Source organism: Cetorhinus maximus, chromosome 11 (assembly GCF_964194155.1).
Source record: "Cetorhinus maximus chromosome 11, sCetMax3.hap1.1, whole genome shotgun sequence".
Lineage (NCBI taxonomy): Eukaryota > Metazoa > Chordata > Chondrichthyes > Lamniformes > Cetorhinidae > Cetorhinus > Cetorhinus maximus.
The window spans coordinates 77,506,822-77,518,903 of record NC_135889.1 but is presented as its reverse complement, the minus strand read 5'-3'; the positions used below and the strand labels follow the sequence as shown (position 1 = coordinate 77,518,903).

Below are 12,082 nucleotides of genomic sequence, written 5' to 3'. Positions count from 1 at the left end.
CACTGATTGGCTCCCGAATGCGATTTCACACTGGCTTGTGAACCACACACTGAAAAGCTCAGCGGTGCCGGGGTGGGGACGGGAAGAGGGTGGGCGATGATGTCACCGTGGGTGCGGGTGAGCGCTGCGAGAGAGCTCCCTGAAGGCAGACAGCTGTCTCAGGGAGCTGCAGACCTTCAAATGATTAAATAAAGGTTTAAAAAGCTGCAAAAAAATGTTCATGCATCACAATCAAGCCCCTGAAAATATACCTCATAAAAATGCTGTCCACAGATATTTATTTTTATTTTATTTTATAACAGAGTTTCATCCGCCCTTGGATGGGGTTTGATGAAAAGTGTAAAGACCGCCTGGCTGATTTGCCCATTCGCTAACCATAAAGTTAGACAGGGCACAAAAAATTGGAGACAATTGCGCCCTTAATGGGCTTAATTGCCCCCTTAATTATTGGTGGGCCGCTTCCGACTTTTGTGCATGCCCAGTGAGTGAAATATCGCGCAAATGCGCGATGACATCAGGACACTCGCCCGATGTCATCTCGCGTGATTTTACACCCGATTGGGTCAGGAGCGCGCCCACCCTCGGGACATAAAATTCTGCCCCCAGTTCTTTTTCTATCCTTTTCAAGGTGGCTACTGGGCAACAAGTGCTGACCACATTTCACATGACTCAGGGAAGTGGTGATGTAGTGGTACTGTTACTGGACTAGTAATCCAGAGGCCCATGCTAACACTCTGGGGACACAGATTCAAATCCCACCATGGCAGGTGGTGGAATTTAAATTCAATTAATTATTAAAATGGTGACCATGAAGCTATTATCAATTGTAACAAAAACCCATCTGGCTCACTAATGCCCCTTTAGGGAAGGAAATCTGCTGTCCTTACCTGATCTGGCCTGCATCCAAAAGAAATGATAGAGCAGACATTGTTGTGCTGAAGCAATGATAATGTTTCCTGGACTGCTGTGGAGGAGCCCTGCAGCACTCAGCTGAATGGGCCTCAAGATCTGTGGCGGTATATTGCATGCTGCGCAACACCAACATGTTCATTATGAGAGGACATCCCGTGCCATCAGCTATCAGATGAGGAGCAAGTGAAAGAGGAGGAGGTTGTGGAAGAAGAAGAGGTGGTAACATAGACAGGCCCTTTCTACCCAGGCTCTGCTCCCACTCATTCAACTATGATGTGAGTAATGACAACTCCCATGTGTCATCAGTTCTACAATGCTGACCATCAATGTTTCACCAATTAACAGTCAGCCAGCGTGAAACACACACTGAGAAGTTCAGCGTTGCCGGTGCGGGAAGAGGGCAAGCACTGATGTCAGCGCAGGCACGGGTGAGCACTGACAGAAAGCTCCCTGAAGGCAAACAGCTGCCTCAGGGAGCTGAAGACTTGAAAAGCATTAAATAAAGCTTTTAAAATCAGGGAAAAAAATGTCCAAGCAACACAATCAGTCACCTGGACATATACATGATAAAAATGCTGTCCATAGATTTTTCTTTTTCTTTCATTTAATAATGGGAACCTCATTCCGCTCTTGGATGAGGTTTCATGAAAAATGCAAAGTCCGCCTGGCCGATTTGCCCATCCACCAACCATAAGGTTGGACGGACCATGAAAAATCGGAGACGATTGCACCTTTAATAACCTTAATTGGCCTCTTAATTGTTGGTGGGCGGGCTTCAAACTTCTGCGCGTGCCTGCTGACCGAAGTATTGCATGAGCGTGGGATGACGTCAGGACGCTTGCCCAACGTCATCTTGCGTGATTTTGTGTCTGATCGGGTTGGGCCCACACCCACCCAATCAACATAAAATTCTGCCCGTGGTGATTTTAATCTACATATAGATTGGATGAATTAGATTGGCAAAGGTAGCCTGGAGGCTCATACAGTGTTTTTGGGGCAATTCCTTAGAGTAGCACCTGCTAGAGGTAACCAGAGTGCAGGCTAGATTTAGTAATGTACAATGAGACAGGATTAATTAATGATCTCATAGTAAAGACACCCCTAGGTAGCAGTGATCATAACAAGATTGAATTTTACATTCAGTTTGAGGGAGAGACAGTATCAAGACAGAGCTGGCTAAAGTGAACTGGGAAATTAGATTAAGGGATAAGTCAATAGAGATGCAGTGGCAGGCGTTTAAGGAGATATTTGTAACACTCAACAAAGATATATTCCAGTGAGAAAGAAAAGCTCTAGGGGAAGGTCTTACCATCTGTGGTTAACTAAGGAAGTTAAAGATAGTATCAAATTGAAAGAAAAAGTGTACAATTCTGCAAAGATTAGTGGCAGGTTAGAAGATTGGACAGAATATAAAAAAACAGCAAAGAATGGCTAAAAAAATGAGGGAGAAATTAGTGTGTGAGAGAAAGCTAGCTAGAAATATAGAAACAGATAGTCAGAGTTTCTGCAGTTATTTATAGAGTGAGTCTGGGGAATTAATAACTGAAAAAAAAGGAAATTACAGATGAATTGAACAAATATTTTGCATCTGTCTTAACTATAGAGAAAACAAATAACATCCCAGAAAAAGAGTTCATCAAGAGGTGAAAGGGAGGGAGGAACTTAAAACAATTACAATCACCAGGGAAAGAGTACTAAGAAAATTATTAGAACTAAAAGTTTTTAAGTCCTCAGGTCCTGATGCATTTCACCCCAAGGCTTTAAAAGAAGTAACTACTGAGATAGTAGATGCATTGATTTAAATTTTCCAAAATTCCCTAGATCCAGGAAAGGTCCCATCAGATTGGAAAATAGTGAATGTAACTCCTCTATTCAAGATGGGAGGGAGACAGAAATCAGGAAGCTACAGGTCAGTTAACATCTGTCATAGGGAAAATGTTGAAATCTGCTTTTAAGGAGGTTGTAGCAGGGTACTTAGAAAATCTCAGTGCAATCAGTCAACATAGTTTTGCAAAAAGGAAATTTTTTAAAACTAATTTATTAGAGTTCTTTGAGGAATAACAAGGGTCATGGATAAAGGGGAACCTGTGGATGTGGTGTACTTAGATTTCCAGAAGGCATTTGACAAGGTGTTACATCAAAGATTACTACACAAACGAAGAGCTCAAGGTATAGGGAGTAACATATTACCATGGACAGAGGATTGGTTAGCTAACAGGAAACAGAAAGTAGGGATAAATGTGTCATTTTGGGGGGGCAAGATGTAAGGAGAGGAGTGCCACCAGGATCAGTGCTGGGGCCTCAACTATTAACAATCTATGTTAATGACTTGGATGAAGAGACCTAAGGAATGATTGCTAAATTTGCTGATGACACAAAGATAGGTAGGAAAGTAAGTTGTGAAGAGGACATAAAGGACTGCAAAGGGATATGGATAGGATAAGTGAGTGGGCACAAAATTGGCAGATGGAGTGTAATGTGGGAAAATGTGAACTTGTCCACTTTGACAAGAAGAATAAAAAAGTAGCATATTGTTTAAATGGAAAGAGATTGCAGAAATCTGAGGTACAGAGGGATCTGGGTCCTAGTACATGAATCACAAAACATTAGTATCCAAGAACAGCAAGTGATCAGGAAGGTAAATGGAATTTTGTCATTTATTGCAAGGAGCATGGAATATAAAAGTAGGGATGTTTTGCTACAGTTGTATAGGGTATTGATGAGACCGCATGTGGAGTACTGTGTTGAGTTTTGGTCTCCTTATTTAAGAAAGGACATAATTGCATTAGAAGCAGTTCAGAGAAGGTTCACTCAACTGATTCCTGGGATGAGGGAGTTATCCTATGAGGAAATGTTGGACAGGTTGGGCTTGTATCCATTGGAGTTTAGAAGAATTAGAGGTGACGGATGCTGAAAGGATGTTTCCCCTTGTGGTAGAGACTAGAACTAGGGAGCACTGTTTAAAAATAAGGGGTCTCCCATTTAAGACAGAGATGAGGAGAAATATCCACTGCTGTGAATTTGTGTATCTCTCTTCCCCAGAGGGTGGTGGAAGCAGAGTCATTGAACATTTTTAAGGCTGAGTTAGATAGATTCTTGACTGAGAAGAGAGTCAAAGGGTATAGGGGTAGGAAGGAAAGTGAGTTGAGGCCACAATCAGCTCAGCCATGATCTATTGAATGGTGGAGCAGGCTCGAAGGGCTGACCGGCCTACTCCTGCTCCTAATTCATATGTTCATATGTTGGTATGTAAGTCTGAGCTTGCATGGTATCAAGCTGACCTTGCATGATTTCAGTCTGAGCTCCACTGCAGCATTCAGACTTTTAGTGGAAGCTGCTTGTTCTGCAATGGAAACTGAGACATCAGCCAACAGAAGTTGCATCGTGGTAGTGGCCACCACTTTACTGCTGGAAAATATGAGTTGTAAACTCTGATCAAAGCCTCATGCCAAGTTGATGGCAGTCACCTCCATGCTCCTTGACATTGAATATATCTTTCTCATGAGCATCCCAATGCAGCAAGCATTTAATTGAGCATATCCATCAACCTTCACCTGAATTCTATCATATCATTTCCTTATCTGAGTCCACTCCAGCAGAACCTTTGTGCGACCTCTCCCTTTGGTGAACTATTATTGCCCCCTGCCCTGGCTGCAGATTGTTCATGCTCAGTGTCTCACCACATGCAGATCCCACCTCCTAGGGTATGCACAGTGGCAGTATCGGAGTTGGTGGCAGTGAGTGTGAAATCAAGTGATGGTGTGTCTTCATCATCACTGTCTTCTTGGTGTTCTTCACAATTTGCATAAGTTGTACATCTTAGATATCTGTAAAGAAAAGGCACAAGGATAAGGTTATGGTGAGGGGAGTGGGGAGAAAAGATGTATGCTTGAATCATCTGCAGCTGGTAAGTCAGGAAAATGAGGTTTTTTCAATAGCATTAGTCTTGTTGCTGGCCACAGCTTTAGCAATTGCCATTCCAATAATGGTCAGCGCCGCCTCCTTCATGGGGGTTAGGACATGCAGGCATACCTTTCCCGCTCTGGTTAATTCCTGTCACTTTTCCTGCAAGAAAGAGAGAAATATATCTGTGAGTGTTTGGGTGACGTGCTATAGCTGGCAGTATGTGCAAGCTGCAAGATGTGGATGTGAGCCTTGCAACAATGATAGGTCTGTGAGGGTGAGGTGGTACATATGAATGTTAGGCATGAGCCCTGATTGATGGAGATTGCTGATAGGTGCATGATGGGGTGAGGCGGATTGAGCAGTGGCAGAGACTCATGCTGCAGCTGGTAGGATATGGCATTTGCAGATGCATTCATTGACCTTGACCACTTGTGTGAGATCATTAAATTTCTTGCTGCACTGTATCCAGGTCCTTGGGGCTAGACTCCTGGCTTTGAACTCCACTGCTATCTGCTCTCACTGCCTTTTTGCTTTGTGTTAGGGGGGCCTCCTGGTACAGGATGTTTCTCCTTTCCAGTAACTCCACCAAGATCCCCAGTGCAGCATCAGAAAACCAGGCCCATGGTTTCCCATGTTCAGCCATTCTTCTATCTTTTCCAGATCATATTCAGCCCAGATAGGACTCCCAGCATTTGTGCCAGCCATAATGCAAATTCCCTTTAAGAGGTGCAGGCTAGCTGTGAGCAGTGCATGCTAGCTTTAAGTAATGCTGGCAAGTTTCTGAGGGGACTCGACAGGGTAGATGCTGAGAGGATGTTTCCCCTTGTGGGGGAATCTAGAACTGGAGGCACAGGCTCACATTTAAGGCTCATGAGGAGAAATTTATTTTCTCAGAGGGTCGTTAGTTTTTGGAATTCTCTTCCCCAGGGAGCAGTAGAGGCTGAATCATTGAATATATTCAAGAGTTAGACAAATTTAGACAGACTTTTGATCTACAAGGGAGTCAAGGGTTATTGGGGGGGCAAATAGGAAAGTGGAATTTTGGCCACAATCAGATCTTATTGAATGGCAGAGCAGCCTTGAGGGGCCAAATGACCAACTCACGCTCCAATTTCTTATGATCTTATGAATATGATCTTATAAGTGTCAATTTTGATCTCCCTACTAATACATGCAGCCGATCAATAGCTTATTCTTGCTGGCTACACACATAAATCTTGTAAATGAACAGGCAGCATGCAGATGTTGCAGATGTTCTGTATTACACCCAATGAGTGTAGGCTAATCAGCATCACAATCGTTTTCGGGGGCTATCCAATCTTGCTGTCTTCACCTTTAATACCCTATGCCTTAATGTTTACAACAAATCTTTTAAGTAGTATTAATAATTTTTTTTGCAAGTTTGAATATACCACATATACTGTTGTCACATGTGGTAGAATCTTCGGCTCGGTGAGCAATAAAATTAATGGACATGTCCCAGCTCATGTGACAGTTTTACATGAGGGGACATGTTCTTAATATTTTTTTAACCTTTATTCATTGTTTTATAGGTGAAAGTAATCTCCCTGAGGCATTTCTGCACTCTTTAGCGCGCATACGTGGAAGATCGCACTCCCCAACTCAGGGAACCCCCCCCCTGCTACCTGCACAGGGATTGCTCAGCGTTTCCAGGTGCGCATCATGCTGGGTGGGCTTTAATTGGCCCACCCACATAAAATGGCAGCACTCAACCAATCGGCTGCGCGCCCGCCCGCCTGCGCCTGCCCCCATACAACCCTCCCCTCCCCCACCGACGGGGATAAAATTCTCCCCATGGGGTCAATTTTAATATGCCGACCCCTTTAGAAAATTCAGTTGCAAACCGACCGAATGTCTTGCATTCACCTGGACACTTCGCAAGACCAACATAAGGGGAAAACAACAATTTATACTGTATGAGAAGAGAGTGCTGATTGGTTGGGGCATTGCCTAGATACATCAAAGTAAACTGTTGGTTCACCAAAAGACCAACAGGGGGAGCTGCAGTCAGAACCATGTCTATAGCCTTGAAGGTACCAATCCCAAACTCAAATGTAGTGAGGGTAGGACACAATACCTGTCAAGGTTTCTTACACAAATGGAAAAGGACTCCTTTTGTATCACAAGCTCCGAGGAGAGAAATAACCGTTTTTAGCAACACAGAGTGCTTTCAAACACTTCTTGTAGCAAAGGTTGCTGAGATGCCACCCGAAAGCAGAACAAATAACACAGTGCTGATAAAAGGGTTTACTGGTACATATTTAGAGGTTTCCCTCATGAAATTTTATGTGCAGAGTACGTTGGTCACCGGTGTAGTGATGGGCATGGTTGTTCCAAGCTTACCCATACAGGTGGTAGACCTATCGCCAGGAATGGACTTGACAGGGTGCCAGGTACTGTGCTCAGAAGGCCAAAAGCAGTCCATGGAGACTGGGGAAACAGAAGGGAACCAGCAAAATTCTGCTCAGCTGCAGAGAGCTGAGGAGGTCCCTAAAATCCTACAAGGGGAAATAGGGCCAATAAAGATTAGGGAAACAAAAGGAAAACCAGCAGATTTTATGGAGGTCAGGAGAAAGTCTTCCAAGGTAAAGGAGTCAGGATGGAACTCATAGAAGCTAAATAAGCCAAAACCAGGCCAGTAGAATCTAGAGTTCAAGGCAAGGCCTGTAGAATTTAAACAGAATGAAGGGGCTGAACCACAGGTCTGGTTAGCAGGCACCTTCTCCCAGGATTTAAATCTGGAAAGAGAAAGTTCCCAAACCAGCAGACAAACAGTGAGCATACAAACGAGGAGCAGGAGTAGGCCACTCGGTCCCTAGAACCTGCTCCGCCATTTAATACGATCATGGCTGATCTGATAGTAACCTCAAATCAAATAACCTATCACCCCCTTGCTTACCAAGAATCTATCCACCTCTGCCTTAAAAATATTCAAAGGCTCTGCTTTCACCACCTTTTCAGGAAGAGAGTTCCAAAGACTCACAACCCTCTGAGAGAAAAAATTTCATCTCATCTTTGTTTTAAATGTGTGACCCCTTATTTTTAAACAGTGACCCCTAGATCTAGATTCTTCCACAAGAGGAAACATCCTCTCCACATCCACCCTGTCAAGTCCCCTCAGGATCTTATTTGTTTCAATCAAGTCGTCTCTTACTCTTCTAAACTCCAGCGGATACAAGCCTAGCCTGTCCAACCTTTCCTCATAAGATAACCGCCCATTCCAGGGTACCTCACCCAGTTGAAGTGCCACAGAGGAGTGAAGCAGGAGCTGGGTAGCTTGCAATCTGTAAGAGTGCATAACTTTTATCTTTGTGCATATGTGTGTGTGAAAACAAGTGTGTCTGACATTGCGTTTAATTCGGAGTAATTGTGTGAGAATAAATAATTTTCTTTGATTACAAAAGCTTGCTGCTGAATTATTTAATTGGGATACACACTCAAATGGGATAAGAATAGGCACACCTCTTTCCATACAAAACATGCTGGTCATGGGCAGTAAGAGAGCACATGCATTCTGTCCATGACAAATCATTACCAGGAGTTGCAATTAGCACTGTTACTAGCAGTGTTAATGATGATTTCATTCAGCAGGATGCAATAAGTGTTTTTGACTATACTTTGTTATATCCTGCTGGATGAATAATTACTTTATTATTTACAAATTCATTTGGTATACTTCAGACTTCTCTGCATTAAATTACATCTGCCACGTGTCGGTTTATTCCACCATCCTGTCCATTTCCTCTTGAAGTCTACCACTATCCTTTCACCTTTTGCCATTCTTTCAAGTTTTACGTCATCTCCAACTTTTGAAATTGTGTCCTGTACGCCCAAACCTAGATCATTATTATAAATCAAGAAAAGCAGTGGTCTCACCATCGACCCCTAAAGGAACACCACTATATACCATCCTCAAGTCCATAAACATCATTCACTACACACTCTGGGCTGAATTTTTCTGTCGGCGAGAAGGGGGCGGGGCCCACTTGCTGACGCGAAAATGACACGGGATGACGTTGGGAGGAACCCCCGACATCATCCTGCCCCATTTAAATCTTCAGGAAGGCAGGGGCACAGCGCGATCAGTTGTCCGCCCACCGACAAGTCAATGGCCAATTGAGGCCATTGACAGGATAATTAAAACAATTAAAGGACCTGCCCGTCCAACCTTAAGGTTGGTGAGCAAGCCAGGAGCCCCGGCGGGCTTCTGAAAAAACATGAAACCTCATCCACCGGCAGGATGAGCTTTCATGTCGGTTTTAAAAAAGTTTAATAAAGTTTTTGTGCAATTTATTAACATGTCCCATCTCATGTGATATTGTCACATGAGGGGGACATGTTAATGATTTTTTTATTTTTCTATTTTTAAAGTTTGAAAACCTTTCAGTGATCTCCCTGAGGCTGCACTTAGCCTCAGGGAGATGTGTGCTCTTTCGTGCGCATGCGCGAAAGAGTGCACTCTCGCATTTGGGGAATCCCCCCCCTGCCTGCACATGAAGCGCCCCGGCAGAGGTTACACTGGATGGGCCTTAATTGGCCTGCCCACTTAAAATGGCGGCAGGGCCCGCTTCTCTGGCGGGGATCGGCTCCCCGCCCGCCAGAGATTGGGTCTGGCCCGCCCGCCCGACAGGCAAAAAAATTCAGCCCTCTGTTTCCTATCACTCAATCAACTTTGTATCCTTGCTGCCACTTTCTCTTTTATTCTGTGGGCTTCAGCTTTGCTGACAAGCCTGTTATATAGCACTTTATCAAAAGTTTTTGGAAGTCTATTTACATCACATCAACTGCATTGCTCTCATCAAACCTCGCTGTTACCTCATCAAAAAACTCAATCAAGTTAGTTAAACACAATTAAACCTTTAACAAATCCATGCTGGCTCTCCTTAATTAGTCCATACTTGTCCAAGTAAATTTTAATTTTGTTCTGAATTATTAGCCCGGGTTTTTCGCAGCGGGTGGGAGCGGAAAATATCAGGAGATCGCAAAAATTGATTTCACATTGTAAAGCCACTTTGCGATTGCCTGCTCCACCCATCAATGGCGGGCCGCGTTTCCCACTGCTGCACGTCGGGAACCTAATTTCAATATTTTAGCATCTCATTATAAGCCCTGCTTGCTGGCATCATCCCCTCCATGCTGGATCATGAGTTCACAATCACGCTGGCGTGTTTCACAACAGCACATAAGTGACGTGCACCTGGCGACCTGCACTTTGCTCGGGACTTCAAGGTTCGTTGGTCTACCTTGCTTCGGAGAGCACATGCGGTCATCAGCGTTAGGCTTCACAGGCAGCACCACATCGCTCTTAGGGGGGCTCACAGGCAGGTCTTTACCTACCAGATCAGTGGTAAGGCAGGGATGGCTTTTCAACGGCTGCAGGGCTAGGGCTTGCTTGGGGAAGGCAGGTGTCCCAGAGTGTGTGTGAGGGCACATGTGGATCTGTGCAAGTGGCTTCAAGCTGGTGAGGGCTGAGGAGGCAGTTTCCAGAGGAGATTAGGCCAGGTGGAGATGTGAGGGTGTGTGTGTGAGAGTGAAAGTCCCTTGAGATGGCAGCGAGTGAGATGCTAGCAAATATGTGTTGGCCTTGTGAGTGTGAGACTTTAGAGTGATGAGATGGTTGCTTTACCGTGGCGGCACAGATGAGATCATTCATCCTCTTTCTGCACTGGATCGGCAATCTCTTGTGTGCAGCAATGGCACTGATCACCATTGCCACCGCTTCCCAAGCCAGAGTGGTGAGATTGCTGGACCTTCTGCGGCCAGAGCTGGGGTAGAGGACATCACAGTGGGCCTTGAAAAGGCATTCCAGTGACAGGTCACTGAACTCTTGGCTTTCTGGGACCATGTCATCACTGGAGCAGTCCTGGGCTGAAAGCTTTGGGAATTGTGTGTGCAGCTGCAGTTTAGATATGGCACCCGGAGTGTGGAAATGGTAAGGTAATGGCATGGCGGGCTAATCAGAGGCCACCCACCAGAGATACGGCATGTTTCCTGTGGCTACATAATTAATGAGACAGGAAGCGGATGATATGGCTTGAAAACAAGCCCTTGTGACTGATAGGAAAAATGTCTTTTATCACCCCTGCCACAGCACTTCATGCAATTGAGGGAAAATTCCAGCCATTGTTTCTAAAAGCTTCCCCAATGAATTTCCCTCCATTATTAGGTCAAAGTCAAGGACATTTGCTGATGACTGCACAGGTTTCAGTACCATTCCTGACTCATTAGACATTGAAGCAGTCCATGTCCATGTTCCTGGACAACATTCAAGTTTGGGCTGATAAGTGGCACATAACATTCATGCTGCACAGGTGCCAGGCAATGACCATCTCCAACAAGGGAGAGTCTAACCACGGCTCATTGATGTTCAATGATTTCATCATCATTGAAAGCTTCAGCATCAACATTCTGGGGGTTACCATTGACCAGAAACTAAACTGGACCAGCCATATAAATACTGTGGCTACAAGAGCAGGTCAGAGGCTGGGAATTCTGTGTAGTTGAGTAACTCATCTATCTACTGCAGTAGTTGAGAAAACTTCTTTATGCAGCGAGTAGTTATGATCAGGAATGCCTGAAAGGGTGGTAAAAGAAGATTCAATCTGGGCTTTCAAAAAGGAATTTTATAAGCACCAGAAGGATACAAATTTGCAGGGCCACAGGGAAAGGCCAGGGATTGCGACTAGCTAAATTGCTTTTGCAGAGAGCCGGCATGAACACATGGCTTGAATGGACACCTTCTGTGCTGTAACCGTTCAATAATTCTATTTGATGACTCTATGCGTAGATTATACTGACTCTGCTGGGCAGAAAAGGAATAACAGCACTTTGAACATCACAGAGAAAAACATGCTGCACTGCTTGTATCAGATCTGGCTGCTTGCATGCTGGAAGGGGCCTATTTTAGGCATAAGGCAGAATGATTATATAAGACCCCAATAACCAATTCCATTGTGCCACTCCACTCAATTTGACTCACTGGCACAGCCGAAGGGGATCAAAAACAATGAGTCAGATTTTCAAAGGGCTGTGGGGTCGGGACCCTGTGCAGGTGAGGTGTGAAAATCACTGTCCCGGAGGTGGTCTCGGGATACTAACATTTTTGGGATAGTTTGCAATTTTCAAAGGGCTGACAGGGACGGAGGGAACGGAAAACCTGCCCACTGTCAATTAACAGCCCCTTAAGCTCCTTAAAGAGATTGGTAAAGTGCCTATCCAGTTCATAATTGAACTTTTAAATTTT

General features: G+C 44.5%; 1 protein-coding gene across 1 annotated transcript in view; it reads left to right on the top strand.

The window, feature by feature from the left end:
- The window catches only part of LOC144686209 (adenylate cyclase type 10-like), a 113,805-nt gene that overhangs the window by 83,261 nt on the left and 18,462 nt on the right, over positions 1-12,082 (top strand). The gene's annotated exons all lie outside the window — the stretch shown is intronic.